This window comes from Artibeus jamaicensis, unplaced genomic scaffold, assembly GCF_021234435.1.
Source record: "Artibeus jamaicensis isolate MK-2021 breed Jamaican fruit bat unplaced genomic scaffold, CSHL_Jam_final contig_519, whole genome shotgun sequence".
Classification (NCBI taxonomy): Eukaryota; Metazoa; Chordata; class Mammalia; order Chiroptera; family Phyllostomidae; genus Artibeus; species Artibeus jamaicensis.
Genome location: NW_026521871.1, coordinates 48,000,692 through 48,028,184, shown reverse-complemented (window position 1 = coordinate 48,028,184; position 27,493 = coordinate 48,000,692). Strand labels below are relative to the sequence as shown.

Genomic DNA, 27,493 nt, shown 5'->3' with positions numbered 1-27,493 from the left:
CCAAAAAATGAACCGTAACCGGGGGGTGGCTCCGCTCAGCAGTCCAGTCTGGCTTCCTTCTCTGCTTAAGATACAAACGTCACACAATCCAGTTAGCTCAGAGCTTCGGTGTTTAGCCTGGAGCGGCCAGCCCATGGAGCCAACTTTTTTTGTATAGAATTCTTCGTGTTAAGAAGACTTTACTGTACAGACCTCCAGCCCAAAGGGCAGGCTGCAGGAGGAGTCCTGGAGCCCCAGGAACATGGGGCAGGGACCTTGTGAGGAAGGCGGAGCCATCTGGTTATTTTCTGTTTACACGGTCACGGCCCACACATGTGCTGCTGGAATGAACCAGTTAGCTAGAGGCAGTGGCAGCAGAAAGCTGGCTGGGGGACCTTGACCAGCCAGAAGCAACTGCACGTGAGTTTTGGAAGAACTCTACTCTAGCAGCGGCAGCTCCCCGCCTACTGTAGCTTCTCTGTGGACGAGTACAAACGCAGGGCGGACAAGGGAGGAGGAGCTACTGGGCTTCCATCTCAAGAGGCTCTGAGCTTGTAAGTGGTTTGCTATGAAGTTAACTCCCTGCCCCCAAAAGAAGAGTCTAGTGAAGAAGGTCTGACATGTCCTTTGCTGATTGTTCACCGAGACAACCTTGTCATAACTCTTGGGTAACAAAGGCATCCTTGCCTGACCCTTGCGTTTGACGCTCAGGGGTCAGCTGTGCTTTTTCTTCTCTGTCTGCATCAAGAATTATACAAATACCTGAAAGACTATTGAGGAAACGGATAAGCCTTATTCCTCAACCCTCCTCATGGCCCATCCCCCACTGCTGAATGCAAGCTCTCACGTCCTCTGTCGCCAAACAACTCTGCCCCACACGCTGCCCAGCCTCCAGGGCAGCCTGATACCTCGGGGCTCAAAGCTGTTTGCAGCAGCAGCTGCGATAACAGCACCAAGGAGGCCTCTCAAGTGAGTCACCGGTTCAAAATCTGAGCACAAACATTCCCTCATTTGTCCTAACAAACGTCCCTCACCTTTCAGCAGCTTGGGATAAAGAGGAATGTGGCTACCAGCAGCTTCCTTTTCAAATGACAAGGTCCTGCTCAGGAATGTTGGCCAGCCCATCCGCTGCTCTTTCCCACGTCCTCCCCTCATTCAGAACCCACCCTGTCCCCGTGCCCGGTGTTCGTATGCCAGTGGCCCAGGCTGCTGCTTGGGGCTCTAACCGCCAGGTAACAGGAAACCCGCCACCATCTCGAATGGTCTCAAACAGCTGAGGCCCACCCGGGGCCTGTACTTCCCTGCTACTCAACCTCAGGGAGAGGCGTTTCCTGGAAAACAACTCCCATTTTTATTATGGGTGGTGCCCCTGGACGTGTGCAGCCCTGGGCACCTGAGGCTCTCTGAGGTGCGGTATTGGAGAGGATTTGGGGTGCACTAGCACTTGCCACAGCCATCAGGCTCTATTGAGGAAAGAAGCCACAATGTGTTCTGTGGCTGAAGGATGACCAGTCAGTGACCACCGGGATGGCCTGGTATAAGACTGCCTGACTGCGATGTTCCTTACAGAGTAGTGACCGACCAACCTAGGACGTTATCTCTTTTGGGGGTGGGTTGGATGTGAGATGCAGCAGTGGCAGCAGAGACAAGAGCTGGGATGAGGCAGGAGAGAGGAGCAGAAGCAAGAGAAGGAGGTGGGCAAGAGGCCAGCTCTCCGTGCCTGGAGGTCTCCCTTGGGTGGCGAGCACGGACGCTGGATTCTAAAGTGATGGCATGACAGGGAGTCCCCAGATCTCTGGCATCCCCTGAACGATGAGGTGTCAATGGGCCCACTGGGAAGTACACAAAACCCACGGTGAATGGACTATGTGTTGCTGGGGCCTGGGCCTGAGTTTGCCCATGGCCCCGGGGATCTTCCTTCCCACAAGGGGCTCCCTACTCTGAGGCAAACTGGAAAGAAACTGGAAGGGCCTGGCTAGATTAGGGAGGAATTTTTACTGGAGGAATAACTGAGCTTCAAAGAGATTAAGCGACTTGCTGATACAGACGGTGATGGCTGCTAACCCATCAAACATGCCCTTGTCTCTCTTTCTAACTGAACCCTGATTTCTTTAGGGATGGCAATGAGCCCAGCTAAAACTTCTCCCACAGAGCTCCCTACAGCTAGGAGGCCATGTGACAAAGTCTGGCCAATGAGACGTAAGTTGAGAGGTTTTCAAAAGAAGCTTTTGCTTTCTTGATTGAACTGCCCCTGCCCGCCTCCCCTTCTCTACTTCTCCTGCCTGGATCACTGAGGGACGAGGCCTCACAATGCAGCAGCCACACTGGAACCATGAGGATGAAGGCTGTGTGCCAAGGATAGCGCTGGGAGGAAGGTAAGAGACTGGGTCCCTCAGGACATGGTATGAGCCCAGGGCTGGCTTCCCTCCCGAATTCTCATTATGTCTGCAAAAGAACCACCTACTTGTTTGAGCCACTCTCAAAGTTTGCAGCTGAATGCATTCCCAAATGAAACAGCTGTCCAAGTCACAGAGTCACTGGTAAACAGCGAAGCTGAGAATCCAAGGTCTGTACAACATCAGAGCCCCCCTTGCTTATTTCTCAGCACACTATCTCTTGCTCTCGGAACACGAGGTATGCAGATTAAACAAGATGCTGTATATATACGTCAAGCACTGGACACAGCATAGCAAATGCCTAATACCTATGAGTCCCTGTTATTACCATTATTATTAGGCCAAGCCGCTTAACGCTCCTGATTTAGGAGACCATAGACCCAAGACTAAAGACAAATGGGAACCCAGAAAAAGGAAGAGAGAGTGGGGAAGGGCTAGGCCTTTTGCCCTAACAGGCATCCTGAGAGCAGAGGGGCTGTCCACTATCAACTCCCATTCCCAGAGCCTGATCGTTCCCCGGGAGGAGCAGCACAGATAAAAAATGGCCTCTGGCATATTGGCAGATGGAGTGCTCCCTCCTTGTTCCCTCCATTTGGACCCAGGTCCCCTTGGAGCACACACAGGAAGCCAGACAGAGGCCTAAGAAGAGGGCTGAACGGGTTCAGTTAGGGGTATCAGGCACCATAGCAAACTCACACATTCCTCCTCCTCCCCCAGACACAGAAGTGTGTCTCCTAAAACAATGGATACCACCACCTTTACAACAGGACAACGGAAACAACTTACATGTCTAACAGTAAGGTACTATTTAAAAAAGTGATGTTATACCCACAAAATGGAATATTCTGTAGTCATCAAATGTGATATTCTCTAAGGGTTTTTATAACATGGGAAAATTATTTTTTAAAACTAAATTGATTGGGGGTGATGTCGGTTAATAAAATTGTGTAGGTTTCAAGCGTACAGTTCTGGTACGTCATCTGTATGTTGCATTATGAGCCCACGGCACAAAGTCAGGTCTCCTGTCACCGTGTATTTGGCTCTTTCACCCTTCACCACCTCCACCTCCCTTCCCTCTGGTACCCACCACACTGTTGTCTGTGTCCATGAGTTTTTGTGTATCTTCATGGTTAGTTCCTTTGTTGCTTTCAGTTTTATATCCTACAGATGAGTGAAATCATATGGCCGTTAACTTTGGCTGACTTACTTCACTTAGCGTGTTATTCTTAAGACCCATCGATGTTGTCACAAACGGCAGTGTTTCATCTTTTCTTATGGAAAAATTCTTGTTGTGTGACAAATAGCTGGCATATTAAACTATCCATGTGGTGCATTTCCCAAGATCCCCTTATGACATTTATGCGTATACATATGTAACCAAGTTAAAAAGGCAAGAAGGAAAATCTTAAAAGCTAGAAGAACTTGGTTAACTTCTTTCATTTGCCATATTATGGATGACCTTCTGGTCTCTACATTTTTCTATAATTCTAAGATTTCTATACCTCCTTTTATAGCCATAAGGAAAACCCTTAGAAATATGTTGAGAGGCGAAAGTATGTTAATGATAGAAGTTGCAACACAGTTTTTATTTGGACAGGATATCTGGCTTCAAAACATGCTGTTTGCTAAGAGCCAGAAAGCGCACATGTCAGTGAAGTATTTTGAAAATGGAAAGACAGTCCCTGGTGTGGCCTCTCCACCTCCCAGCAGAACTTCCTCTCTTTAGTGGGGCCTGGGTCTGGAGCCGCATCCCTTACTCCTTTGAAGCAGCTCTGATCTGAGACCGCTCTCACTGCGGTTCCCTGCGAGAAAACGCCCTTTGTAAAAGACTCTGGTGGTTCTGAAATGGCTCGGGACTCATTCCAGCAATAAATCTGAATGTGAACCACCTCTGCCCAATTCACAGAGCACAAATACGTGGGACACTTGGAGGAGTGCGGCTCGGTTCATTCACACGGTTTGGATGGAGTCAGCACATGGTTTTCCACCCTCGTAAGAGGAAAAGTGAATGGGATGCTAAGAAACACGTTCCGTCTGCTCTCTGCATAACCGGCCCTCCACTGCGGATCAAGCTCGTGTCTCTGGAACTGGGTCTGAGCCAGGCATCACACCGCCACGGCGATGGCAAGCTCACGGTCGGGAGTGCCCTGGGCCACCTTTCTTTCTGTTTCTCCTCCCAGAGGCCTGTGTTCCCACATCACACAGTTTCCTCCGCTTATCGCTCCTTCTTCACATCAACACTTGACCCCAGTGGGGTCTGAAAGTAACAGAATTTCCAGCATCTTGTCTTCACTCTCGACACAGATATCCAGCTAGACTGGGATGCTTAGAGATGAAAAGTGAACTTTTCATCACTCACCCAATGGTTTAATATATTGTTTGGGACTTTCTTCCCCTTTGGGCTAAAGATCAAAACACTTAGTACATCAGAGGTAATGATAAAAGCAGTATGAAAAACTCATGTAGTAATAGATTTCTTTTCAACAGAGGAAATTGTGTTGTCCTGTACAATTTTAAGGTTTCATTTCCTTGCATTGGGGAATTGCCAGAATGATATAAGCATTCTACAAAGAGTTTCATCTCAAGTTTGGGTTAGTTGGACTCATCTGTGGCACAGGCAGAGTTACTAGATCCCACGCGAGACAAGCGCTGTAAGGCGTCCCCTATGACCCTCATCTAGCTGAACGACACAGTCGCTTTTTCATAGGGTGAAAGTTCAACAGCTTGAAATGCTACACCTCTGTGAAAAACAAGATGACCACACAGTGACAGCTTATGAGCTCCGCCACTCCAAACATGTTATCTGTAATATGTCCATACCTACCAGTACAATCCAGACTTTATAAGGGAGTTGGCTAACAGAGCAATGTAACACAGCAAAGGGAAATATTTAATCTGGGCAACAAGATTTTAAAGCAGCCACCTGATTAGGGAATGCTAGAACCAGTGAGGACCTTGGAGATGTGCTCATCTAACTCTTTCAATTTAAAGTCTGGGCCTGGGTTCCCCTCTAAAGGGGGCGTAATTGGAATAAAGCCTCACAGTGAGTGGGGGCAGGGCTCCCACCTGGGTGTCCAGCATTTCTAGGGACCAATAAGTGACATTAATGTTGAAACACTCATCTTCCTCCCTTACTCAAGGACACAATGTCTTCCACCTATCTAGCTTTATCTTGCATCTCTCCAAACATCTGCACAGGCCCCTTGGTGAGTCAGGGATACTGTCTCCTCCATCAAACCCTCTGTCCTGCTGTATGAAATATCTCCTCCTCTGTGCAGACTCCAGGGTTTCTCTAAACTAACACGCTCTTCTTGCTCTCCTGAATAGACATATCTCTATCAGAGAGTGTATCTCACTTTGCACTCTAATTTGTGTATTTCTTTTCTATCCCTCGGATTGCAAGTTTCTAGAGGACAGGGAAAATGCTTGGTTCATATTCATTACTCCAGTCTTTTTGCTTATGGTAGTTCTCAAGAAACAGAACAAATGTATTCATTACACTTTTTTTTTTTGTCTATAAAAGTAGATTCCAATGAAGATTCAACTAACTGCACTTCAGTAATTCTGTGTACATGAAATTGAAAGCACACTTTTTCCTCCCAACATTTTTTATGAGAATTTTCAAATATACAACAAAATATGTTTAAGGCCACCTAGATTTTAATGTTAACATTTTACTATATTTGCTTTATCCCTTCTCCATACACATATCCATTCTCTATCCATCTATCAATCCATCTGATCCTTTTGATGTATTGGGTTAGACAAAAAGTCTGTTTAGAGTTTTTTTCCATAAGATGAAAGTGACATTTTTCATTTTCACCGGTAACTATTTATTTGGATATTTTGAGTGTGTCGGCCATCTCCTGCATGGTGTAATGCTGACTGTCCTCAATTAATGTCTCGATTGGATTGCTATCAACTTCAACTGGTCTACCCGATTGTGGAGCATCACCCAGTGAGAAATCTCCAGCACAAAATTTCACAAACCACTTTTGACATGTTTGATCAATTGCAGCACTTTCTCCATACACTGGACAAATCTTTTTTGTTTCAGTTATGTTTTTAACTTTCTTGAAATAATAAAGCATAATAGGCTGAAAACGTGTATTTTCTTCCATCTTCAATATTAAAATGGCTACACAAAATTCACCAACTTTGATACGTTTTTAAAAAAAATGCATGCTGATACGACAGCTGACACAAGGCAATCCAATAAAATTGTTTCAAATGAAGTTAAAGACAATTAAGCCCTCCGGGAGCCATCTGATGGGGAAAAAATCAAATGCAATTTTTGGCCAACCCAGTATTTCAAAGTAAACTACAGATATCATTCAACTTCCCCTAAATAATTCAGCATGCCTACCATTAAGTAACATTCAATATTAATTTTCTTCTTATGTAAAATTTACATTTGATGAAGTGTCCAACTCTTAAGTGTACATTTCCTGAATTTTTATAGAAACAAAAATATACATTTGAGTAAAAAAAAAACCCTCACTCCCTCATTGGGAGACACTGTTTTGTTTCCTGCCCCCACTATAGCTTGTTTGCCTGTTCTAGAATTTCATGTAAACGGAATCACGAAGTATATACCTTTTTGTGGAAGGCTTTTGTTACTCAGAAAGTTTACTAGTTTCACATACGCTGTCGCATGTATTAGTAATTTTCTCTGTAGTAGTGCCGAACAGTCTTCTACTGTATGAATATACCATGGTTTGTTTATCATTTTCCTATTGATGGGGACAGCTAGGCTACACATGTTTTCTGTGTCAACATATATTTCCACTTCTCTAGCATAAATAGCTTTGAGTAAAATGATTGGGTCAAAGAGATATATATTTAGTTGAATGAAAAATGACTTTTCCCAGAGTGTTGTTACCACTTTACATTCCTACCAATATCGTGTGAGGCTTCCAAATGACTTGTGGAAAGGGTTTTGATGTTGACTTAGATTTTTTTATAGACTAGGGCTATTCCTATTTTGTTTCATTTTGGGGTCAGTTTTTTCCTTACATTAAAAAAATATGTTTATTGATTTTAGAGAGAGAGGAAGGGAGAGAGAGGTGGGGAGATACATGAATGACTGCCTCCCATAGATGTCCTGACTAGAGATTGAACCTGTAACCTAGGTATGTGCCCTGACCAGGAATTGAACCCCCAACCTCCCGGTGCATGGGTCGCTGCTCCAACTGAGCCACAGCAGCCTCGTGTCAGTTTCGATCAATTGTATTTTTCAAAGAATGTATAGACTTCATCTAAGTTATTGAGTTTTTGGCATAAAGTTGTTCACCACATAGCCCTATTAATTTTTTAATGTCTGTAGGGTTGATAACCCTTCTTTTATTCTGGATATTGATCATTTGCATGCTCTTCCTATATTTAATAATTTTTACTGATCTTTGAAAGACCAAACATTTGGTTTTATGGATTGTCTCTGATTTTTCCCCCCACTAATTTATGCTCTTATCATGTCCTTCTTATAGTAACTAAAGGTTTCCACTTAAATACTTATTAAAAATGAGTAGTAAGAAGGACATGCATGTTATCTAAGTTTAAATTAAATAAATTAAAAATTCAGTTCCTTAGTTGCACTAGCTATGTTTCAAGTACTCAATAGCCACACACGGTCAGTGGCTACCAGACGGGACAACATGGACACAGAACACTTTTATCATCACAGAAAGTTCTATTGGAGAGCACACTCAAGACCTTTCTTTTTTTCTAATACAAACACTTAACATTATAAACTTTCTTTTAAATACTTCTGTAGCTGCACCCTAAAATTCTGATGTCTTTCATTATTATTTAGCTGAACATATCTTCCAATACCTTTATGATTTTTTCTTTAAACCACAGGTTATTTACAAGTATGCTGTTGAATTTCTAAATACTTGGTGTTTCCCAAGGTATATTGTTATTGATTTCTAATTTAATTCCACTGTGATCAGAGGATACCCTGTATTCTCTAAACAGTTCAAATTTTCAAAGTGTACTGAGATTTGTCTAATGGTCTAGCATTTGAGCAACTTGGTAAACATACCATCTGCACTTGAAAAGGATGTGCCCACTGAATGTAGCATAGGTTTACGTCCATACCTACGCCTTTACTGATTTTTTTTTTTGGTATAATTGTTCAATCAATTGCTGACAGGAAAAATCTCCAACTCTGATTGAGGAATGTTTCGTTTCTCCCTTTAGTTCCATCAATTGGCATCTAAGTGCCTGCGATGCAACTTTTACTTGGCTTGAATGAAATAAAAAGCTTTGACTAAATGATAGGACAAAGATGTTTTTAGTGCCTCACTCATTGTTGAAGTGTACAATGACCTATGCTTCCTATTTGGGTGTTACATTAGTATTGTTTACTAAGGCCCCAACACTAACAGTTTCCTTTAGAAGTTTTCAAGTTCCATGTCTTTCTGTATTTACAGATATAGCACCAACCTAAACTAATTTTGAGAAGGAGCAGCCTGCATTGCAACTGTTCTTTAAAAAGTGTGCCTTTGGAACCAATGTCAACCCAATAAATTTAATTTTAAAAAGTGTGCTTTGGTTTCAATTCCGGGATGGTCAAGGAAGCTCCTACTGGGACCGATTCTCCTGGAGAAAAGAACTATGAACTCGAGACAAATATAAAAAAACAACTACTTAAAGGCACTGCGGAAAGACGAAAACTTAGATCGATTCCAGAGGAGGGCTGGCACTTGGAAGACGGGACAAGAACTAGATGTGTTTCTCAACTTCACGGCCTTTAGCCTGGTGGCAGGCTGCAGGCAGTGCCACACTGAGTGGCTAACCTGCGACGGAAAGCACGCTTATCTGGGCGACAGACTTGGGGACAACCACAGCCACCAGAAAGTGAAGAAGGCACCCCAGTAAGTATGGAGTCGGAGAGAAAGAGCCTCCAATTCAGCGTAAAGGCGCTACCTGCCGAAATTGCTGGATGACTCCTGACTATGTTCGCATGCAACGGCCTCTGAGCAACTAGTGAAGGATAAAAAGACTGAGCCGAGAACGGAGGTGCTGCCACAGAGGCAACGTTTGGGGCTTTAGTTCAACTAGGTTAATTGCTGGCTAAGGCAAAACCCAAAAGAAACAACAGTTCACCCTGCTCCCAAATAAACATCTTCAGAGGGACAGAATCCGGAGTCTCTGTAACATAATAGTAGTGTTCAAAATATAATGAAAATTAAACAAAGAAATAGGAAACTGCAGCCTGAACTCGAGAAAAAAAAAACAATAACAATTCCAAGATGACCCGAATGTTGCAATTAGAATAAAATATTTTTTAAGCAGCTATTATAATTATGCTCAATGGCATAAAAGAATATGTGAAATATATAGGAAACCTGGGCAGAAAAATAAAACTATAAAAGAGAACCAACTGTAAATTCTAGAACTAAAACAAACAATCTATAAAACTTTCAAAAAAAATCATTGGATGAGCTGAACAGAATAAAGATAATATAGGAAAAAGTCAGTGAACTTCTAGATAGACCAAGAGAAATAATTCAGTTTGAAGAAGTGGAAGAAAAAAAAACTGAGCAAAACCTCAGGCCTCTAGACACTAAAAAGCCTCCCATGGGTGTAACTACAGGCCCAGAAGGAACAGAGAGAATGGGGTGGAAAAATAAATAATGGCTCCTGGTTCTTCAAATCTGGTATTAAACCTAAATTTACAGATTCAAGAATCTCAATGAACTACAAGCAGGGTAAATACAACAAAAGAAAACAAAATATAAAAAGAATAAAATATTGAAAGTAACCAGAGAAAAACGATACATTACATACAGATAACAAAGATTCTGGTGACCCCTGAAGCCTGAACGTGGTATGATAGCATCTGGAAAAAAAGTCTTCAACCCGCAATTCTATATCCAGCGAAAATACCCTTCGAGAATGAAGTGAAGGAAATATATACTATATTTGTCATGTTTGAGTCAAAACTTTCACCTTTATACTAAAAGTTAGCCATGCAGCAGTTTGCATACCAGTTTATAGAAACTTTAAAACACGTTTTTAAATTAATATTAATTAAAGTATCATGTGAACTGGGGGGAATCAACAAAATCTGTCTTCAGTTTTCCTTTACTACTGGATAGTGCGTAAGAAGTTACTTTTATGTAATCAGATCTAAGACTAAGAATCGTTTACATTTTGCCAAGATTTTCTGGATTCAAGTGTCTGTCTCTTCTTCTCTCTCCTTTTCCGCAATTATGCTACTAGGAAGATGAAGGAATACTTCAATTCATTCCTCTATGCATTTTTCAGATCTAGAGAAAGAATTCAGAACTGACCATTAAAAACTCACCTGCTAACAGCTGAAAATGAAGGGTGGGCAAACTGTTAGGCAGGGGGAAAGAAAACATATAGGAGAAGGCATCCTGAAAGAACACATTCAAGTCGCAGAATTAACTGCAGAGATTGAGACTGAGTCAATATTTGCATTAGAAATCTCAACCTGAATTAACACATTTGTTGGACTTGTTAGTCCAGAAATAGTGCCCCAGAGAGCTCTGCAAGTGTGACCTTCCGCTGCACATCTGCTCTTTTATGAGTTCTCTTAATATTTTTTAAAACTGCTGCTAAGTGTTAATTTTTGTTCAAAGAAGGATTACCAAACAACCTGTTGGTCACACAAAACAAAGATTCCCTTCATCCCGGCCTTCCTGAAACCTAGAAGCAGACTGTTTTCCAAACTGTTAACATCCCAAGCTAACTGCCCAACAGTTATTAACTAGCCTCTGACATCTGAACAGCAGCTGTGTTCTATCCTGCGAATGGGCAGCCTCGCCCAGACAGTGACTCTCCAAAGGTCAGCTGTATCCTGCAGCAGGAAGTCCACTCCATGGTTGGTGGCACATGCCTGCACAATGGAATGGCCTATGTTTGTCCCGATTCCCTTTCCTCCCTCTTGGCTAATCTTCACTGGTCATAAATGTTCCGCTCGTCTAGCACAGGAAGCAGGAGCCTTACACTTCATCCTGCGCACACACTGCTGCTCTTGCTCGTACACAAACACTTTTTGCTGGAGATCGATCATCTTAAGAGGTGCCACTGAAAATGGTGCTGGTGACAAAGGGCCAGCAGATAATGTGAAAATCCCTGCCTCTGAAGCAAGCACATTTGTTCAGTGTCAGGCAGCGTCGTAATGCTTTCTTATCCCCACACTCCTGTGAGGGCTGTCTCTCCCATTTTACAGGTAGGAAAGTTACAGCTGCTCAGAGAATTTAAATGAACTTCCCATGGTCGTGGGTTTGGAGGGACACCATGTGAACATCCAGTTCTCTTTGACTCAAGGCCAAGGGTCATTCCACTCTGACAACCTTTAAGAGTAGATATACCCTTCAAAATTCCAACTGGATTTAAAAAAATAACTTGTCATATTGATGGGAAGTAGGTGGAAAGTGGATTTAAAAATTTACCTGGAGGAGTAAATGAACAGGAATAGCTGTCATTTTAATAATAACAATGCCTTTACAGGTATTAAAAAAATATGTTATAAGGCTAACACATAAAACCAGTGTGATATTTGTTTATCTGCAGTGCCTGGCTGATAGTAAGCACTCAATAAATGACAGCTGTCATTATAATACATTAAGTGCATTAGATATATACACATATTACCCAACTTAGCTTTTCTTTCACAGGGACCTTGTGATTTAATTTTATCCCCATTTTACAGATCAGGAAACTGAGGCACAGAGATTTTTAAATAACTTGCTAAAGGACACAAAGTAAGGAAATGGGGTATGTGAGTCTGAATTAAGGCTGTCTGACTTCAGAGTAAAGGGTGTTATTGTAGCGTGAATAATATCGTAAGTCTGGGAGCATCTAAATACTCATCAGTAGGGAACTGAAGTAAATCAAAGTGTATCTGTATAAAGAATATTCCTGAGAATGAGGCAAATCTACATATGAAAAGATATCTATATGTAAATAAAAAAACCAAGTTCCATTTCATAGGTAAAATCTCGCTTTTGTTGAATAACTATACATGTGTAGTCACAGTTGTGAAATACATGTGTACATGTTATACATATGTACATACATATACTTATATATGTTGTACAAAGTTGTGCTATGAACATACGTATATACTATCCTTTTCTAACATACGTTTGTATTGTTTTCATCTGTTATAAGCATATAATAAACACGCTTGTGTAATTTTTTTTCAAAGGAAAACACTTCCGTAAACAGGTTAGACTACAACTGATTGAAAGTACAAGGAGCCCTCCCCACCCAGGAGTCTTGAACAACAGTTTCCACTATAAACCGGCACCCCATGCCGGGAACAGGAGGACAGTCTGGGCTTTGATGCAGACCAGTCTACGCAAACAGCTGCGTGCTACCTTGTGTCTGGCCTGGTGCCCTGCACACCTGCGTGTAGAATTAGAAAGGCCCCTCCCTGTACAATCACTTCTTTCAGAGGGTGCAGGTCAACAGCAATAGGGTACAGAGAAGTGAATGGCTGCTTGAATATTGCCATGGTCTGGGTGGTCCAATTCTAACCAGATTCAGTGAGCACAAACATGGATTAGTCTGGACTGAGTGAGGCCCCAGCCCTATAGGCTGCAGTCAGCAGTCAGCAATGGTGGTGGCTGGAGCGAAGGTCACCCGCCACTTGAGGGCCTGGAGACACACTGTTGAGTCATACCAGCAAGCTTCAGAGAGTAAAGAAGGTGAATCGTCACTTGATGCCATATTCAGCTGGTTGGTGTGTTTCAGATAGAATTTCCCTGAAGCTGCTGCCTCAAGAGCAAAGTGGCAAATTGTTTTCTAAATCCATCATAAAGGGATTTTCTTCTTCTTCTTTCCTTCCTTCCTTCCTGTTACGAGGCAGGCACGACGCTCAGCCTTCTAACCTCATCTGTAACTTGGTATGACTCTGGCAACAGACAGCCCAGTCACCTGCCAAAGGACAAGGGAGGGTATATCCTGTGACAAAGAACCTAGAGAAGAGAGCCTAGATTTGCTCAAGATTTCGACTGTGCACTACCGTCCACCATGATGGCGGTGTTGTCAGCGGCAAAAGCTTGTTAGATGATGCAGATTTGAATTTCCTGTTGGTCAAACTTTGGACCTTTTCCATAATTTTAAAATTATTTTTCATTTTTATCAAAGAAAACAAAATCGCATTTTAAATCAAACTGCTCAAAAATACTGAAATCAAAAAACATCATGCTGAAGCAAACACTTTCAATGATTTTAGCTTTTTATGAACCAAATAATACATTAATATTGCCATTTCCTGGTTTATCTATTTATCCTCTATCTATTAAATTCCTGTTATAATAGTTTAGATTTTAGTTTTTTACACAACCTACCACATTTCCCCTTCCCTTACATTACTATGATAAAGAACTGTTTGCTGAAAAAACAAGTTTAGTCTGACATTGCTTTCTTTTAACACTTTCCTATTTATTTCATTTGCTTGTTTTCCTTTCACGTACACTTGAATTTCCTAAACACTCTATCTGAATTACCAATATACATAAATGCTATTTTCCAAATAGCCAAATATATCAGATAATCTGTGAATTCCACAGTAACCGGGCCTGTTTTATACATATTTGGCTTCTCCAGGCTGTTTTTCTGTGTTGGTTCCCTGCTTTCTGAATTCCCTTCTTCTGCCCTTTTTTATTTCCTCATTTTGCTGAAGTACTTATTCTGGTTGTTTCCTAGAGAAGGAGTAGCAGGAAGCAAAATCTTGAGTGCTTGCAGATTTAAAAATGTCCTTGTTCTAGCCTCACACTTGATTGGAAGTTCAGCTGAATATAAAGTTCTAGGAAGAAAATGATTTTCTCTTGGAATTTCATTGACTTTGTTCTATCATTTTCTAGTTCTCCATATTGAAGTTAAGAACTCTGATAGCATTCTGACTAACAGAATTCATTTGTGACAAGTTTCCCCCCTCCAAGCTTTTATAATTCACTGTGTCTTGAGTTTTAAATATTGAGGATAACATGCCTTGATATGGGTTATTTTACTCTTTTCATTCATGGGACTGGGCCCTAGATTTAAAGCACCTTTTGGTATGAGTTTTGATCTTCAGTCCTGAAATATGTATTTTTATTATTTCTTTGATAATTTCCTTTTCTCTCCTTTCTGTGTTCTTTCACTATGGAACTTCTATTAGTCAGATATTAAAACTCCTAGACATGCCATTTAAAGTGTTTATTTATTATTTTGCCTCTGTTTTCTATCTCTTCATCTTTTTGGTTTATTTTTGGAAACTCAGTGATTTTGTTTTCTGTCCTTTCATTACATTTAAAAGTAACTTAAGTTAGTTACACTTTAATTTTCCAAGGTCTCCTTCCTGTTCTCAAATATTCACCTAAAAACTTTATTATAAAGAATGTCAAAGTCTGATATTCAAAATAACGCCTTAAGGCACATGTGCTCAGCGAGACTTCCCAGGCACCATCCCTCCTGGACAGCACCGTGTGGTCCGTGTCCAGTATGAAGGAGGCACTACGTCAATAAATAAAAGGTGTGGCTAGTTAGGGCCTCCTGGCTAGTGCCTGCCGCCCAGCCATCGAGCCAGCATTCTGATCCCCACGTTGCTTGGATAGACAGCAATAAAAAAGAGTATCTTCACTTCACATTTTGCTTTCGAAGTATTTAAACATTATTTATTTTAAGACCTAGAGGTAAGATTACAGATTTCAGTCCGACAAGGCCTCCCTGGCCTCATCTGTTCCCAGGAACTCCCTCCACGGCAACTTCCTGCTACAGCCAATAGCAAGCTACGAAGTGGTGAGCCGGGTCTGGCTGGCCGCGGCTCCGTCTAGAACTCTCCCCATCCGTGGATCCAAAGAACCCTTGTTTGGGCAACAAATGACTGTTCTGGCCCCTCGCAGGAGAGGAGGAGGATGCCGGGCCTACACATGGTTCCAGAAACAAGATGGCTTTCTGGTCTTTAGAAGTTTGAGCCTTCTGTTGTGACAAGCACCAAGCAGTCTGTTTACGTCTATCAGTCCTCTTTAAAGAAATATTGCACAAGTCAAACAGGGCAGTCCTAGTATTTTGGTGGCTAGTCCCTGAGATCACTTGCTAAGCGCTCGTGGACTAGCATCTCGCATGCTCAAACAGAAATAAGCTGTGAGAATCTGCTTCCCGGCACCTTCCTGTGCTCGGGATCTGAAGGACGGCGCCTCTAAGTCCGAAGCACCAGGAAGGTTAACCCGGCGACGTGATGCAGGGTTAACCAAAGCTGATGCTTTGGTAACTCTGTTAGGTTCAGTTTTTACTGAAAAGATTGATAAAACATACGATTTCAGAGAGTGATTCAGCTTTGTGTCACTTCAGAGATTGATGCAATCTTAGTTTTAGCTTAAAAATGCTGGCCATGTGGCTAACGCAAGACAAGCTTTCATACCTCCCATTGGTGTGAGCCTGAGAGTAAATGTCGGGAGCTGTTTTTCCTGCTGTCAAGCCAACACGTGCCCCCCAAAACGGCTCAGGGAGTGCATGAATCTCCCTGAATCGGTTTTTATGAAGCCTGCAGCTGCTGCCATGTCCTCCATCTATCACACCCTTCACTCCAGCAGCAACATATCTTTTAAAAGCACCATATCTTTCTCCCACCCTCGGCTCTGCTCATCTGCGTGGTTGCAGCCCGTTATGTAACTGCCGCCTTATCATGGCACCGAAATGCTGAACTTCTGTATATTTCTTAACTTATACAAGGCTTGACCTTATTGCTAGAAAATACCTAGCATATTTCAATTGTCTACAGAGGTTTAGGAAACATTTTGAAGAGCGATTACCACACTGCTTGCCATTCCTCTGATCTATGCTCATGTAAAAGGAGCATACTGAAACCTGCAGACTGGTAACTGTGCAGAGAGAACAGTGAGTCACCTTTTTAGACTCTCAATCCATTGCAGTTTTCATGAAATAATTGTATTAATTGCAATCCCTCATTCAGCACTTACTATGCCCCAAACACTGTATCAGGTGATTTGCATGCATTTATTTGTTATCACAACTATCTTGTGACGGGAATTATTTTTATAATATAATTATACTATTTTTATAAGTTTTAGCCTAACTTGATAGATGAGGAAACAGAGGCAAAGGGATGTTAAAGGTCCTGTGGCTAGAAATGGTGGAACTGAGACACAAAGCCAGGCAATCAGTGTGCTCAGAGTCTCGCCCTAATCACGACACAAACGGCCTTTCCTCCTTGTCACTCTGGCGCAGGGCTATGTGTGCTGGGGTGTGGGGACCTCTAGGCACATGTTTGGCTTTGGTTTACCTGGGTGTTCCGTGGCACGGGCAGTTGGCGGACCACAGAGGCCGGGCACCCACACTACAGAAGGTGCTCAGAAACACCTTGGCAAATGGGCTGTTTCCAGCAAGAATTCCACTACACTCAATGCTTTGCCAAGGTATGCCCAAAAGTACCTTGAAAAATAATTTGGCTCCTGGGATGGACAGCAGCTTGGACCCAGGCCAGTTTGAGCTGGAGAAGGTACACAGGCTATAGCAGTGAGCTGCTGCGGTCACATTCGGGATGGAAATCTGGAGGTGGGGTGACCCAAACCTGCATCTGGGACGGGAAGCTTCAGAAAAGCTTAACTGCGTCCGTAGGGACAGTAACCAGGAACTCAAGAGGGAAGCAGAAACCAAGGTGTGACCTCTGTGTTTCAGAGGGTGATCTGTGGCTCCTTGTTTGGGGATCATCTGGGGAGTTTTTTGTTTTGTTTTAAATGCAGATATTGAGGCCCTACCCTGTACCTACTGAATCAGGGTTTTCCACTATTGGGCTTAGAAGTCTGGATTTCTAGAAGTAGCCCCAGGTAATTATGAGGTATTCTAAACACTGGGAACCACTGCTTCGGGTCTCCCAGGTTTCCTGTCAGGCATCAGCGGAAAGTCGTACTTTAAAGTCAATGCTCGACTCAACTAGTAGCATTCAGGTCTGAGAATCGGGATCTTGTCTCAGTTCTATTAATAGCTTGCTGGGTGCCTTTGGGGATGTCCCTTGGCTTCTGTGAATCTTAGGCTCCTTATCAGTAAGATTGGGGGACTAGGTTCCTCCCAGCTCTGAATCCAGTGCTTCCTACCTAGGTGTGCCTAAGTATGCTCACCATACCTGAGTTGCTACTCACACGGAGCAGATGAGGTCCTAAAAGGCGGGGTCAGGGGAGTACCTAGAAGGGCAAAGATCAGTCGGCATGGGCTTGAGGAGAGCACTAGGCCTTGACAATGCGGAGAATCTGGATTGGGCCTTGGTTACGCATACAGGGCAGGCATCATGGTGAGCGAAGAGAGACTGGATGTGGGGGAAGTGAGTTGGGGGGGAATAAAGCAGGTCTGAGGGAAGGAAAAGGTCTGGAAGCAGGGTAGGGAGGTAAGATGGTTCAGGAGACAGACGCCCTTGAAAGCCAGGGAGGTGATGGAGTGTCCTATGGAAACTGAAAAGAGAAGCGACAGTGGAACGTGGTGTTTTGGGAAGATGACGGCATGGCCTGTGCAGGGTAGGGTGCAAGGCGGGAAGAGTGGGGGGGGGCAGGCTGGGGCAGGCCTGGTGGCTCGGCTAGGGAGACATCTGTGACCCAGAGGACAAGCTTATTCTAGAGATGATGTGGCCTTGACCTGGACCTGTGGCAGTGGGAACAGAACAGGGAAAACACGTCAGTGGAAAAAGTCCAGGACCCTGGGATCGAGGGTAGTTTTTATGGTTCTTTCAGTTTACTTGTTTTGCTTTTTTGCTTATCTGTATTTTCTGTTCTCTCTGTAGTGAGCAGATACTGCTTTGTGATAAGAAAAAGAAACATACAGTTCAGCATTTCCTTCGGGAAACCAGCAAACGAATTTCCACTCTTGCAGCTTAGCCCTTCCTCTCGCTAGTCTTGTTTCTCTCAAGAAACCCCTTTCTCGTATTTTCTATCGATTCATCTGTACCGCACACCTCTTGTCCCTCAGCTTCTGCAGATCATTCCTTCTCCTTTTCTGGACATTCCTCCTGCCAGCTTCTCGAAGCGCATACCTGGCTTTGCCTCTCTGCCTAAGGGGATCCCAGAATCCTGGCCTTGGGAGAGGAGGCCAATAAACGCCCTGCGATCCCACAGGGACTCCAGGCCAGGACACCACCTCTCTCTTCACGGAACGTTCTCTGAGGAGTTAGCTTTCTTTCCAGTCCTTGAGGCCAATTGCACAGTACCTGCCTCAACATCTTTTCCAAAAGAATTCCTGTCATTGCCTCGGGAAATGCTGCCAGTATCACACTCCTCTGACCTTCCCAACCTCTTGGACCATTCCCGTAGGCCTGTGACTGCCTGCCTAGCAGAACTTCATGTCCACCAGAACTCCTGTAACATGTCAAACTCTGGAACCCCATTTTCACCATGGACAGCTGTCTTCTCAGTTCTTGGATGTCCATATTCCAACTAAATATCCAGTTGTTGGACACTTTCAATTTCACTTCCTGCCAAGCATCCTGGATTCTAAAGCCAATTATTTACATCGCCCCCACCAGCATCCTCTGAAGCTCTTGCTAAGCCTGGTACCAACCAGAGAATAATTGCCCGGCATACCCACGGGCTCCTTTACGAAAGTTCAGCAAGGCTCCGGGTCTGCTCAGCTGTCCACACCCCACTTAATCCCAATGCTACTGTCGATCCTATTGGAGACCCTTACCACTGTCCTTAAGACCCTCGATCCACTCTCATTCCCCCCACCTTAGTGAACGGTCTTACCTCCAGTTTCACTAAGAAATCGACAGCCCTGAGTTATGAACATTCTCCTTTTCCCTCCTCTTCGGCTGTGAACATATGCATCCCTCCAATCATTGTTTCCCCCTTTCTGGAAAGAAAAGTGGGGACGGGTCCCTTTAAGGCTAATTTCTGTGTCTCAGTCCAGGCCTCCCTGTCTTTCTAAAGGTCTACTCAGTTGATTATTCCTTCCTTCTTGTAGACTTCAAGCTTTCCTCCATCAAGCAAGAAAAATGCTTTGACACTCCCTTCCCCTAACACCCTCTCATCTTCTTGCTACTGCCAAGTTCTTTAGAAAGTTTTGCTATTTTTGTTAAAGTGATACATGTTCATGCAAACATTTTAAATGATGCAGAAGAGCAAAAAGAAAATAACTATTACCCAACATCCTACTGCTCATAGATAACTGCTGCTAGAAATTTGGTGAGCGTGCCTGCAAATTATTCTCTATGTACCAATTCACATATAGAGGCATGTGTTTAACACAGAAGAGGTTACACTGTACATGCTCTTCTAGGCTTTGCTTTTGGTAGCCAACGATATTTCCACAGCACGTTTCCATGTCAACAGCATCTGCTTTGTAACGACGAAAGGTATTCTAGTGAACGTAAATAACACAATTACTTCCTTGTTCTCCATTCATTTGTTTACAAGTGTTTTTTTTTTTTTTGCTGCTATAGATAATGCTGTGCTCAATATTTTTGGCACTTGTGAAGTTATTTAGTTATGGTGAATTCTTTAAAAGGGGTTGTTGGATAAATAAAACATACTTACTTTTTCTGTTTGATATACACTACAAAACAATCTTCCAAAAAGATTGTATGAATTTAAACTCCTATTAATTGTTGTCATTTTCCTAAACCCTTAAGAATCCTAAGTTTTCTTAATGTTTCAAAATTTCAAGAATTAAAAAGAGGATGGCATTACTACAGTCACTAAAAAGATAAGAGGTTGGCCAGATAGCTCAGTTGGTTAGAGCATTTTCCTGATATGCCGAGATTGTAGGTTCAATTCTGGTCAGGGCACATATGAGAATCAACCAATGGATGCATAAATGGATGGAATAGTAAACTGATATTTCTTTCTCTCTCTCTCAAATCAATAGTTAAAATTAGCATTGAAACTGTAGATGAAATAGAGAAATTCCTAGGACAAAGAGACCTCCCAAAACTTATTTGAAAAGAAATAGAATTATTTAAATAGTCTTGCCTCTCTTAAGTAAATTAAATTGGTATTTAAAATTTTTCTTACCAAAAAAGCTCCAGACTTTACCAATGTATTCTATTAAATATTTAAGGAAAAAATAACACCAACCTTACACAAATTCTCCCAGAGAATATAATTTACCAGCTTATTTGAGGTCAGCATAACCTTGACACCAAAACCTCACAAGGAGATGTAAAGAGAAGAAAATCACAGACCAGCCCAGTCTGTTTTGGACATAATGATAAAGTTACTGGCACTGTTTTTACTATAGCGGTTTGATGGCCCGAGGCGGGGGAAGCTGGGTGGAGGTGGGCAAAGCAAGGGAAAATGGGGACGTCTGAAATAGTGTCAACAATAGAGACAAAAATACTACAGTGGTTTGTTGCCCATTACCTCCATAACAGAAATTTTAGTTAGAGGTCCATAAAAATTAATCTCTGAAGTCTATTCATGTACCACTTCGGGATTTGTGGATGCCAGGCTGAAAATGACTGCGCACGCACAAAAAACCCCAACCAACCAACCAACAAGACAAACAAACAAAAACAATGCCGGAGGCAGCCAGAGCTAGAGTCCAAATGGAAATCTCATCAGTTCAAAGCCTTCAGGGGGGCCTCTCTGCTAGGGACATCCCAAGTCTTCAAACATTTTTTCAGTTGATTTCTTTTAAGATGACTCCTCTTGATTTTGCATTTCACACATTTCTTTGTTCTCCTTCCAATGAGATTTCACTCTGCTTATTATAAAGGACTTGACTGAACATTTCAGTTCCTTTATTCCCAAAATAAATTCCCACGATAACAGGGTAGAATTGGCAAAGTCAAGCAAATCATTCCTTTGATGACACCCAGGCTATTTGACTACACATTTGTAAACAGAACATTTTAAACCAACATGGACTTTTGTGGCCAGAACTCAACACAAAGCCAACTTGGCTCTAGACCAAGCACTCATGACATCCTTTGGAAGGTCACCTGAGAGAAACATAATAGGACTGGGGTGTGACCTGGCTCCAGCTCACATACCTGGCAGAGCCCGAGCTGCCACTGAGGATCGTATGAACCCCCTTTGGAAAGCTCAACGACCAAGGCTTTGGCTATCTTCCTGAACGCTTTCCTAGAGGGAAAGGAACCAACTAAAGTCAGTAACTGCACTTTTACCACTTCTTTTGAATTCATCTCTATGTAAAAAAACGTAATATTTAAAAAATGTGTATTAATACCCAACTAAAATGTATCTTAATACTCAAAAGTCTAGGATTAACATTTTAAATTATGACATATTTAAGCTTACAGAGAATAAATATAACGAACAACTGTCTATTGGGCAAGCGACTACTCAGATCCAGCATTAGAGATACAACTAAAGCTGCCTGTGTCCCCTTCCCTGACCCCACCCCCCTTCCTCCTTCCTCTAGAAATAATCACTATCAAGAGCTCGTTATTCGTCATTCCTCAGGATGTCTGTCCGGTTTTCCAGTATATGCATATATCCACACTCTATAAGAAACAATTTCTGCAAGTGTTCAAAATCTGTATGGATGGTATCCCACTGTATGTGCTGTTGTGGAACTTGCTTTTTTTGATCAACATCCCATTTTAAAATTTTAGCCCTATTAATAGATCTGGCTCCAGTTTATTCCTTTTCATTGCTATACATGATTTCATTGTTTAAACATGCCTGCACTTGGATTTTGTTTTTACAGGACCTCTTTTAACTAGATCTCAGCTCAGCTCCTTGAGAGAGTGCACAGCTAAATAGAATCGAATATACCTATAAGGACTGCCTTTCTTTTATTTGTAGTAGCTCCTGGAAAATGAGCACCAAGTTTAAGGGAGAATAAGGACTTTTACGTTAAAGCTTCTAAGTTCAATCACCAGCAGGTGGGGGCAGCAGTATATTTCACTGGAATAGCTTTAAGGTGCAGTTAAGCATTTTTTTTTTCTTGGCTGTGAAACAGCTAAATCTGGTTCTTTGGCCATAAGAGAAGATCCATCTACAAGCCACTATAATTTTTTTGACAAACTCCTTTCCAACTAAAATAGTTTAACTGGAGTCTGTGTTTCCCACTAATAACTATGACCAGTAAAATGGGATTCAAACATCTTTAAAAGCCTTCTTAGCACCCTTTCATTCTAAAAACATCTTTTTTTTAAAGCATCTGAAGTGAGATTTGATGAACTGCGTTAAGCACTCAGAATATTTGCTGCAACTCAGTTAGAAAGAGGCAGGTATTCACATAATATGTCAGTCTGTAGTCAAAAAAAGATATTTTGACTATAATGTGTCCACGTTAGTACCTGGGAAAGTTTCTGTGCAGACATATGTGCTCAGTGCCCGCAGGGGGTCGGACCTGCAGCTGAGGGAGCATGCAGCCCAGGGGGGTATGGACGCGGCCCAACACAAAACTGTAAATTTACTTAAAACATTATGAGACTTTTTTTGTGATTATGGGTCACCATGTATTTAATGTGTGGCCCAAGAAAACACTTCTTCTTCCAGGGTGGCCCAGAGGTGCCAAAAACTTGGGCCCTACTGCCTTCCGGGGGGGCCTAAACTCAGTTCTCTTTTGGTCAAGAATGCCTCATTTCCCCTACACAAAGCCTGGTCTCCAGTCCCACTATCCAGTGCCTGCCTTACTTTATGTTGTAGTTTGTCCGTACCATATCAAGTGATTATGTTATAAAAGGCCTCTAGGTCACTGGGTTCAAATACTGTAGCTCATTCCACTGATGCTCCAGGAACAAGGGCAGCCTCTCCAATGACTCTCAGGTTGATGCATTTGATTTTCCGAGTATTCTCCACAAAAGGGCTGCAGGTGAGTTCAAAAATTTGTTCAACAATGCCCAAACCAGTGTTTACTTGGTGCACAGTCCTGGCAACTGCAACCATAACCAGACCACGGGGAGAGGCAGCACATTTCAGCCGAGCGGGAAATCAAGGTTGGGACTGAGAAAAAGATCTTCTTTCACTGGGGACAGAAGCAGATGAAGACTCACAATTTCTGCTCCTTGAAAGTCTACCACATTTTGTTCAGACACAGTGTAATAAAACCCAAGCTTGATATCATGCCAGAAGTGTTGTGGCCCCATTCACCTTGAGGTGATCCAAGAAAAGAATTCTGAGAATGAAGAAGTTCAAAGAACCAGTGACAGAACTCTCCTGACGAAAATCAACTTTTTCATCTTTTTAAAATCTTCTTTCTCCTGCTGTTGAAAGACTCTAATGTCCTTAGAGGTCTTAACTGGCTCTGATGTTGTCTTCAATTTCAGATGTAACTGCTTGATCCAGGAATCCTTTGCGCGCTGGATAAGATTGTATCTTTTAGTAGCTGAGGTATAAAGACCCCTTGTGATGTCAAGTACTTAAACGTGACATCTCAGTGGGCGTTTTTTGACTGTACACTAATATTGCACAAATAGCATCTTGGCGGGCCTCAGGCTGCTCCGAGCAGTTGGGGATAGTGTTGCATAAGGGCCATGACCTTGTCGTTATCCAGCAGGCCGAGCAGGTTAGGCAGACCTCTCTCTCTCTGGGCAGCTGAGCCCTGACAACCCGACCCCCAGGAAGGGGAGGAAAAAGACAAACATGTTGCTCCTTTAGGCCCCAGGGGCCAGCGACTTGGCAAATGGCACTGGCAGTGCCTTCCTGGTTTTCCCTGCCGGAGCGCCTTGGGTGTTCCAGACCCCTGGGCAGATATGATCACCAGTGAGGTCAATCAGGATGCCGTGTTCCAACTTTTCATTCTGGGCTGGCCAGGGCCAGGCAAAGTCCCATGGATTTCACTTTAGGGAAGCACCGAGAACATCAACCTCCCAAAAGGGAGTTGGTTATGGAAAACTAAAACCATCTTAAAATTTTACTTTTCATTTATACACCTAGATATAGTGTATAAATGATGAGTCAAGCCTGTCACTTCTTTCAGAGGTTTAGGGACAAAAGCTACTGCATTCTCGACCTTTACTATAGACTTTAACTTCTCTCATTATTGCTATTCAAAGTGTACAAGTGAACATGGAAGAGGCTTAAGAGTTAAGAGCAAGACTCGAGGAAACAGAATTTGCTGTTCAAATTATAGAACATGGATTGTGAGACGATGTGGCCTGTCAACTTGGGTAAGCCCCAGAACTCATGCTGTCTCTGGCAGAAGTAGAAAGAAGCATCTTTTGGAAAAATATAGTTGTGCCTTTCAGGATGTGACTCTCAACAGGCTTATAATATTCCCCAAATATTTCTTAGGTTTCCTTTTAACAGAGTCAGACAGTCTAGGTCTAACTCCTGCCTGTATGATTTGATAGGTATATGCCCAAATTACATAGGCATGTTATGTAACCTCTCTGAGAGTCGGTACCCACAGGTGTAAAATGGGAATTGTAACACCTACAACTTAAGGTTGTTGGAGGATGGAATGGGATACACGTGTAACGTGCATGGCATACAGTAGTCACAAAATAAATGGTAGCTTCCATGGCACTTTGCGTACCTTCTTCTTAAGGGACTGTACTTGAGCACCTCAGATACCTGGCCCAGTCTCATTCATCTGTGCACCTGGTACACAATCCAAGCACCTGGTACAAATGAAAAGGTGCACAATATGTTTACGGAATACACGAATTAGAGATAGTATTAATAAAGGCATTTATTAAACACATATACTTTGATATGTACTATGCAATACATATATATTACTTAATCCTCATAATAACCTGAGAGATGAAGTAACATGTTAAAGTTCATACAATGCCTAAGTGTTGGAGCTGGAATTTAAAACCCAAGCCTATGGCCTTGAACATCACACTCTACTGCATCCTGCTCAGGCAGTGCGGGGAGGTGTCAAGAGAAGGTGGTGCTTCAACTGGAGCCTAGAGGGTGACTAAGAATCTACCAGGCACATGAGGGAAAAGGCGCTCTGACAAGAGGGACCGGTACACTTATAGTGGAGTGAAAAGCACAGCCTGCTTGGGCTTCCCAAGTAGTCCATCACGGCATGAAAGGTGTGCCTGGAGGGGAGGCTGTGGAGGTGGTCTGCGGTCGGCCCGGGAAGGGCTGCAGCAGTGAGATGTCCTGTTGTCATCTTGGGGCCGCTGGACAACCACTGAGACAGCTTGATCCGGGGGCAGCACCATCAGAGCTGTGCTTTAGAAACGCACACCCAGCGGCCTCACCAAGGCAGCACTGGAATGAGAGCCCGGCCAGGAGGCAGGAAGACAGAATGTGACGTTGGCCATTTGCCCAGCCTTTCGTCCCACCTCGGAGACTCCGATCACCATCCACATTATTTTCTAAGTGATGTCTTAACATTAGTGGCAAACAGAACTTTGATCTCTCTACAAACTGGGTCACGCTTCCTGGATGAGGATTTCATTCTTAGAAAAGTCATGCCTGGTTTATTTAACTGGTGGCCAAAGAACTCAAGCGACCCAGTGAATGAGCACAGCTCCTCCCTACAGTTTCAGGCAGTACCAGCACTTCCTTTTCTACCGCAGACATTTGGGGACGGTCTGAGAGGTGTCCCCACACTCTCCAGAGCTCAGGCTCTCTCTGGAGAGCTGGGACCTCAGCCCATTTGTTTCTTTTCTAGTGATATTCTATTCCTTTGTTCTCTTAGCCTCCATCAAGATAGTCACTATTTTTTTTTACTATTGTATAACTGCAGGAGACTATAAACTCAAATGCTTATTCAGCTTATCTTGTACTTTTATATTAGCCTCCTGTGGAAGAATACACATGATTAGAAGAAATTCTCAGCCCCAATTTTAAACTTGAGGAAAAGATATACTGTACAGAATGTGTTTGGGTAAGCTCCTAAAAAAAGACTGGAGAAAGTCATAGATTTTATCTTTCAGAGTCTACCCCCCGCCCTCCACTGCAAAATGCAGAATAAGTCCGCCCTGCCAGATTGTAAAATGTCTTGATCTTCTCTTCTGCTTAAATCATGAACCCAAAATTTACTTCTGAGGGAGTGCTGGTACTATATTAAGCTTAACACTGCTTCACATTAAGGAGGCTGATCAAAATTTAAGGAGAGGTGTCCAGAATAGACCCACACATATGCAGTCAATTGATTTTTAATAAGGTTCAAAGGCAATGCAATTGAGAAAAAATGGTCTTTCCAATACCTGATGTGGACACATTTGGGCATCTATATACAAACAAATAAATCTCAATTTCTGCTTCTCAAAACATGCCTTTCACGTCTCACACCCATCGGGACAGTCACCGTGAGAAAGACATAAAACAACAAGTGCCAGTGAGGACGGGGAGAGACCGAAGCCCCGGTGCCCCTGGTAGGAACGTAAACTGGTTCGACTGCTGGGCAACACAGTATGGCCGCTCCACAAATTCTAACATATGCTACACCGATTAACCGTGAAAATATTATACTAAGTGAAATAAGCCAGTAAGTGAAAATATTATACTCAGTGAAAAACAAATACTGTATGATTCTGCTTATAGGAAATACCTACAGTGGTCAAAATCAGAGAGAGAAAGAACACCAGTTGCCAGGGGCTGGAGAGTTGGGGGAATGGGAAGTTATTATTTAATGGGTACGGAGTTTTAGTTTTACCAGAGGAAAAAAGTACTGGAGATGGAATGGTGGTTAATAGTTGCACAATATGAATGTACTTAAAACCACTGAATTGTACACTTAAAAATGCTTTAAAAATTGGAAAAGACATTGCTAAGAGAATGAAAAGGCAAAACCACAGATGGTGAAAAAAATACTTGCAAAAATTCAACAAACCACTGTATCTAGAGTATGTAAAGCAACTTTGGACTTAATAATAAGAAATGAAACAATCCCATTTTTTAACAATAAAATGGGCAACAATTTGAACAGACATTTGACCAAGGAATTTAAATGGCAGAGAATGACATAAAGTGAATCTCAGCACTATTAGTAGTTAGGGAAATACAAATTAAAACCATAACAAGATAGCTACTACATACCCACTGGCAAGGCTAAAATAAAAAACTGACAATGCCAAGTACTGACAAGGGTACGGGGGAACTGGGACTGTCATATACTGCTGGTGTAAATGCAAAATGGTACCGCCACTTTGGAAAACAATTTGGAAGGGTTTTTTAAAAATAAAGTTAAATATACACTCGCAAATGGCAGTACAGGCATACATCTGGATACCATAGCAACAAGCTGCTGATACATACAACCACCTGGAT

General features: G+C 42.6%; 1 protein-coding gene and 1 pseudogene across 2 annotated transcripts in view; both read right to left on the bottom strand.

Moving 5' to 3' along the window:
- CTDSPL (CTD small phosphatase like) overlaps nt 1-27,493 on the bottom strand; it is a 113,887-nt gene that overhangs the window by 72,465 nt on the left and 13,929 nt on the right. The gene's annotated exons all lie outside the window — the stretch shown is intronic.
- Nucleotides 21,734-27,053, bottom strand: LOC119051472 (uncharacterized protein C3orf38-like; annotated as a pseudogene).